Here is a 7,335-nt window from a genome sequence, read left to right on the forward strand (position 1 = left end):
CCATCTTGTGTGAGGGCATGATGGTCAATTTGCATATTACCTCTTTATTATATAGGATAGGAGTTTCCTGTAAACAATTCCTAGGAACAAGAAGGTGGTCAGTAAGCAAAACACAATTGTGGGTGTCTTTATGCTGTAAAGAGGGAAACAATTGCAGGATTAATATGATTACACCAAGCCCTGGCTCAGTGGATAGAGCGCCGGCCTGCGGACTGAAGGGTCCCAGGTTCGATTCCGGTCATTGGCATGCTTGCTTGCGGGCATATCCCCAGTAGGAGGTGTGCAGGAGGCAGCTGATCGATGTTCCTCTCTCATTGATGTTTCTAACTCTCTATCCCTCTCTCTTCCGCTCTGTGAAAAATCAATAAAATATATTTTTTAAAAAAGATGATTACACCAAATTTAAGTAATATTAGGTGCAAAGAGCAGGAGTATTTTCTAAGAAGCCAGTCAACTGGCAGAGAAGTGTTGAGTGTGATGAGAGTTCAGTAAATATTCAACAGAATGAGGAACGTGAATAGTTAAAGAAGAGCCCGTAATTCTGTCTTCTATTTGTTTATATAACATGGCAATAGCAGAGATGGCCCTCATACAGGGAGGGAGCCCTTTTGCTACTGAGTCTAGCCGCTGATTATAATATCCTATAGGTCTATCATGATGTCCATGTTTCTGAGTTAGCACTCCTAAAGCACTTCCTTTATTTTCATGTGTGAAAAAGGAAGAAGGGAAGTTTATAATTAGGATGTCCCAGAGCAGGTGCTTGAGGTGATACTGCCTAGAGCCTCTATAGCTTGTTTCCCTTCAGGGTTCCATTGAATTGGATCAGTTTTTTAAAAAAATATATTTTATTGATTTCAGAGAGGAAAGGAGAGGGAGAGAGAGAGACAGAAACATCAATGAATCAATGATGAGAGAGAATCATTGACTGGCCACATCCCACACGCAACCCGGGCATGTGCCCTTGACTGGAATTGAACCCGGGCCTTTTAGTCTGCAGGCCGACGCTCTATCCGCTGAGCCAGGGCGAATTGAATCAGTTTTATCTGACTTTATATATGTGTGTGTGTGTTTGAAATTTTATTGTTGAGAGTATTAACAGATATCCCTCCTTCCCCCTATTGTCCCCCTTCAGCTGGTTCCCACCCCACTGCAGTCCTTTACCACCCTTTGTCTGTGTCCATGGACAATGTGAATATGCCTATGAGTTGTTTGGTTCATCCCTTCCCTCCTCCTTGCCCCCTTCCCTTGGGGATTCATCAGTCTGTTCCATGTTTCCATGCCTCTGGTTCTATTTTATTCATCAGTTTATTTTGTTCATTAGATTACATATATAAGTGAGATCATGTGATACTTGTCTTTCTCTGACAGGCTTATTTCACTTAGCATAATAATCTCCAGGTCCCTCCATGCTGTCTCAAAGGATAAGAGGTCCTTCTTTTTTACTGCTGCATAGTATTCCATTGTGTAAATGTACCACAGCTTTTTTATCCACTCATCTACTGATGGGCACTTGGGCTGTTTCCAGATCTTAGCTATTGTAAATTGTGCTGCTATGAACACAGGGCTGCATACTTTCTTTTTGATTGGTGTTTTGGGTTTCTTAGGATATATTCCCAGAAGTGGGATCACTGGATCAAATGGCAGTTCCATTAAATTTTTTAAGTTAATTAATTAATTGTTTTTTTATTTATTTCCAAGAGGAAGGGAGAGGGAGAGAAAGAAACATCAATGAAAAGGGAGAATCATTGATCGGCTGTCTCCTGCACACCTCATACTGGGGATTGAGCTTGCAACCTGGGCATGTGCCCTGACAAGGAATTGAACCGTGATCTCTTGATTCATAGGTTGATGCTCAACCACTGAGCCATGCCAGCCAGGAGGCAGTCCCATTTTTTAATTTTTTGAGGAAACCCCATACTGTTTTCCATAGTGACTGCACCAGTCTGTATTCCCACCAGCAGTGTACTAGGGTTCCCTTTTTTCCACATCCTCACCAGCACCAGCACCAGCACTGGTTGTTTGTTGATTTATTGATGGTAGTCATTTTGGCATGTGTGAGCTGGTACCTCACTGTCATTTCAGTTTGCATCTCTCTGGTGATTAGTGATGTTGAGCATTTTTTCATATCTCTCTTGGCCATTTGTATGTCCTCTTTGGAGAAGTGTCTATTCAGGCCCTCTGCCAATGTTTTAATTGGATTGTTGGTCTTCCTTTTGTTGACTTGTATGAGTACTTTATGTATTTTGGAAATTTACCCCTTATCAGATGTATCAGTGGCAAATATGTTTCCTCATATAGTTGGTTCCCTGTTCATTTTGATGTTGGTTTCTTTTGCTGTGCAGAAACTTTTTAGTTTGATGTAGTTCCATTTGTTTATTTTTTCCTTTGTTTCTCTTGCCCTAGGTCAGTGATGGCGAACCTATGACACCCATGTCAGAGGTGACACGCGAACTCATTTTTTTGGTTGATTTTTCTATGTTAAATGGCATTTAAATATATAAAATAAATATCAAAAGTATAAATCTTTGTTTTACTATGGTTGAAAATATCAAAAATTTTCTATATGTGACACGGCACCAGAGTTAAGTTAGGGTTTTTCAAAATGCTGACACGCCGAGCTCAAAAGGTTCACCATCACTGCCCTAGGTGATGCATCAGTGAAAATTCTGCTATGTCAGATATCTGAGATTTTGCTTTCTATGGTTTCTTTTAGGATTTTTATAGTTTTCTGACTTACATTAAAGTCTTTTACCCATTTTGAGTTTATTCTTGTGTATGGTGTAAGTTGGTGGTCTAGTTTCACTTTTCTGCATGTATCTGTCCAATTTTCCCAACACCATTTATTGAAGAGAGCATCTTTACGCCACTATATGCTCTTGCCTCCTTTGTCAAATATTAATTGAGCATAGGTTTATCTGACTTTAATAAGGCATATTGAGACTGGGCTATTAATGAAAATTTGGAACCTAATTTTAACAATATCAGGTTAAACCCCAGAATCCTCTAAGCTGCTTTCTTTTTCTTTTAGGGGAGAGGGAAAGATAGGATTCCTCTGAGTCTTTCAAAGTTAATCAGTAGCCCATCTTTAGATGTGATATGGCCTATGGCCAACGTATTTTAGTTAAGATAAGCAAATTTGAAGCTTATCCTTTGAGAACTTATCTCCTCTTAAAGCAAGCTGTTGTAATAGCTATATTGTGTCCTTTTGGGAGTCTAGAAATGATCTAGAGCATACAAGTAAATCATCCACATATTGGATTAGAGTGGAATATCTAGGAAATTTAACATCATTTAAATCACCTTTTAATATCTGGAAGAAATAGGTGGGACTTCCTGTATATCCCTGGGGCATTATTGTCCAAGTAAACTTATGATCTTCCCAGGTGAAGGCAAAGAGATACTGTCTTTTTCTACTGGAATGCTGAAAAAAGGCATTACATAAATCTATTACTAAAAAATATTGGCAGTCCAGAGGAATGGCTGATAATAAGGGACTATGTGGATTTGGAACTATAGGATGTCTGGGAATAACCTTCTTATTTATAGCTCTGAGATCCTATACAAATCTCCACCTTTCCCATTTGCTTTATTTACTGGAATGATAGGAGAATTTCAGGGTCTTGTACATAAAATTATAAGCTCATCAGGTCTTAAAAGATACTGATGAATATTAGGTAGAGGCAAATATTATCAATAGTTGTGTTTTTTAAAAATATGTTTTTATTGAGTTTTTAGAAAGAGAGAACGGGAGAGAGATAGAAACACTGATTGGCTGCCTCTGCATGCCCCTCCTTGGGATCAAGCCCACAACCAGGGCATGTGCCTTGACCGGGAATTTGAACAGTGACTCCTTGGTGCATGGATTGATGCTCAAACATTGAGCCATACTCGCCGGGCTCAATAGTTATTTTAACAGGAGTGGCTGACTTGATCTTACCAATATCAAGTTGCTGGGCCCAAAGTTGCATTGGAATGTCCTGCAACAAACGTTCAATTTCAATATTTTTTTCCTCTTGTGGAAGTTCCTTTAAAATCATTATTTCCCAATTGATATACAGGCTTTGGTGATATCTGAGGATAGCTGTGTCCATCTGATATTAGCAGTTTCTCATCCTCGAGGAATTTTGCAACATGGATGGCCCTTGAGAACATTATGCTAAGTGAAGTAAGTCAGTCAGAAAAAGCTAAGAACCATATGCTTTCACTCATATGTGGGATATAAAACTGAAACTCATGAACACAAACAGCAGTGTGGTGGTTGCCAGAGGGAAGGCAGTGAGAGGAGAAGGGGGTCCTAATATATGGTGACAGGAGAAGATTTGACTTTGGGTGGTGGGCACATGGTGCAAATACAGATCTTGTAACAGAGAAACCCACACCTGAAACCTGTATGTTCATGTTGACCAATGTCACTCCAATAAATTTAATTTTAAAAGATCCTCTACAGCCGAACCGGTTTGGCTCAGTGGATAGAGCGTTGGCCTGCGGACTGGAGGGTCCCGGGTTCGATTCCGGTCAAGGGCATGTACCTTGGTTGCGGGCACATCCCCACTGGGGGGCGTGCAGGAGGCAGCTGATCGATGTTTCTCTCTCATCGATGTTTCTAACTCTCTATCCCTCTCCCTTCTTCTCTGTAAAAAATCAAAATCAATAAAATATATTAAAAAAAAAAAAAAGATCCTCTACAGGCGTATGCCAGCAAACCTTACTCAGCTCTTCTGTTTCATTGCTCTCAGAAACCAGAAAGTGTATTAAATGGAACAGGTCAGAATAGCTGGGGTCTATGTTCTAACAGTTAAATCAGATTCCTTTGCAAACCCCTTGGGGTCAGGGAAACTTTTAGAGAAATTTTTTACGCCTGCTCTAGTCCAAGGAACATACACAATAGCTGGTTGCCCTCTGCCACAGACAGGCTTTTCCCTGAAGAGAGCTGCTAGAACTGCTGGATCCTTGTCTTTTTTTCTTTCCCAGATGACCCAAGCATTTTATTGAATTATAACAAGCCCTCACTTACCCGCTACTTAAAAAAACATTCAGGCCTATACTGAAAATACTTCCTCTCTGGTTTCCAGAACATTATTTTGTTTCCATCACATCATTTTCCACTCAATCTGGGAGCAGTTGACTTGAAATCGCATTTGCACTGTGCACTGCAGGAAGCTACAGGAGACTTCACCACGTCACTGGATTTCTTCATCCCTTATATTTTCTGTCACCCACTGCAACAATTAGTTCAACTTCGCAGAAACATTTGAAAAACAGATCTTTGCTCAATAACCCAGCACCCTCCAGGATTTTAAAAGTGAAGAGTGTTACTTGTGCAAGTCAGAATCTGATACCAATTAAGTGGTGACAGCTTTGCCAATACACAAGAAAATGCTCTTCCACGGCTAGGAAGGGAGACTGCCACAGTGACAGGTCCCAAAGACACATGGAGATATCCTTGTCTTACTTTCCATTCGTATTTCCCCTGGGCCAATAGGGAATGCGAATGGAGGAGATACAGGGATAGAAGGGGAAGGAAGAAGGTAGGGGCAGGGCAACTCCAGACAAGAAAGCTCAGAGAGCAAATATAGTGGAAGAGCTATAAAAGGGGAAGGAATGGGGTGTTGGCATTTATTAGCTTCAGAAGCCTTTTTTAGTTCAGAGATAGTCTCTAAAATATCTTATTAACTTAAAAAAAGAATTTATCTGTGCTCCTCCTAGAAGCCTCTAATTTCCAAATCAATATATGCTTCCCATTCATCCCGTTTAATTTTAGAGCCAGAATTTTCTAATTTTTGCATGCAAAAATTAATTTAAGCACTCAAAGAAAACTGCACTTTGGCCATTTTCAGTCGATAAAATTTTTAGTCAAATCTTCCCATTTCTGAAAGTACTTATTGTATATCTCTAGGAGTATTAATGGGGGGTAGGGCCTGGGGGCGGGAAGTTTTGGCCTTGGAGGCAAAAAACCTTTTGCTGAATAAATGAGAGCCTGAAATTGTTCGGCTCTGAAGATAAGGGACAAATCTTGGGTATTCGTAGGTGAGTAGGAATCTTTGTGGAGGTGTGAGGGAGCCCCTATGATGTGCAGGAGCCCCATAGGGAATTCCAATTAAACTGTATTTAACAATTGACTCATCCAGGGATGTGCATATAAAGGTTGGTCACCTAGTACTCTGAGTCCTCATGGCTGTATTAGATTAACAGGGAGAAAACCTGAAACACGTGAAGGTTGGTTGATGCTACTCAGGAAGTGAGAGCCCAGTGGAGCTCAACCCATTAGCAGCACACTTTGACCCACTACACAATATCCCTAGAAATTTGTTCAGACTCTACAGATCCCAAAATAAAATTCAAATTCAAATGGGAAATCCTGCCTTCAAGGCCTGAAACTCCCACTCCCCAGCCTCTATTAGTACTCCTGGAGATACACAATAAGTAGGAAACCTTTACTCACACGTACTTTACAGTAATGGGAAGATTTAACTAAAAATGGTATCAACCTTGCACCGGCCACTGTGACTCAGTGGTTGACTATCAACTCATGAACCAAGAGGTCACCAGTTTGATTCCCGGTCAGGGCACATGCCAGGGTTGCAGCCTCTATCCTCAGTAGGGGGTGTGCAGGAGGCAGCCGATCTATGTTTCTCTCTCATTGATGTTTCTATCTATCCCTCCCCCTTCCTCTCTCTCTAAAAAAAAAAATAAAAACATTTAAAAAATATATTAATTTAAGATAGACAAAATGCAGTTTTCTTTGGGTGCCTAATTTAAGTTTTGCATGCAAAATTAGAAAATGTTGGCACTAAACTTAAACTGAATGAATGGAAAGCTTATCTTGATTGGAAATTACAGTAGAACCTCAGTTCTTGACCTTAATTCATTCTGGAAGGCTGTTTGAAAATGGAATCATTTTTCCCCATTAGAAATAATGTAGTCTCGTGGGTGTGGCTCAGTGGTTGAATATTGATCTATGAGCTAGGAGGTCATGGTTTGATTCCTAGTCAGGGCACATGCCCGGTTTCAGGCTTGATCCCCAGTAGGGAGTATGCAGGAGGCAGCCAATCAACGATTCTCATCATTGATGTTTCTATCTCCCTCTTCCTTCCTTGCTTAAATCAATAAAAATATTTTTAAAAAAAATAATGTAAATTGCCCTGACCGATGTAGCTCAGTGGCTAGAGCATTGGCCCTCTAACCAAAGGGTTGAAAGTTTGATTTCTGGTCATGGGCACACACCTGGGTTGCAGGTTCAGTCCCCAGCCCCGGTTGGGGCATGTGCAGGAGGCAACCAATCGATGTCTCTCTCTCACATCTATGTTTCTCTTTCTTTCTCTTTCTCATTCCATC

Source organism: Myotis brandtii, unplaced genomic scaffold, assembly GCF_000412655.1.
Source record: "Myotis brandtii unplaced genomic scaffold, ASM41265v1 scaffold277, whole genome shotgun sequence".
Taxonomy (NCBI): Eukaryota; Metazoa; Chordata; class Mammalia; order Chiroptera; family Vespertilionidae; genus Myotis; species Myotis brandtii.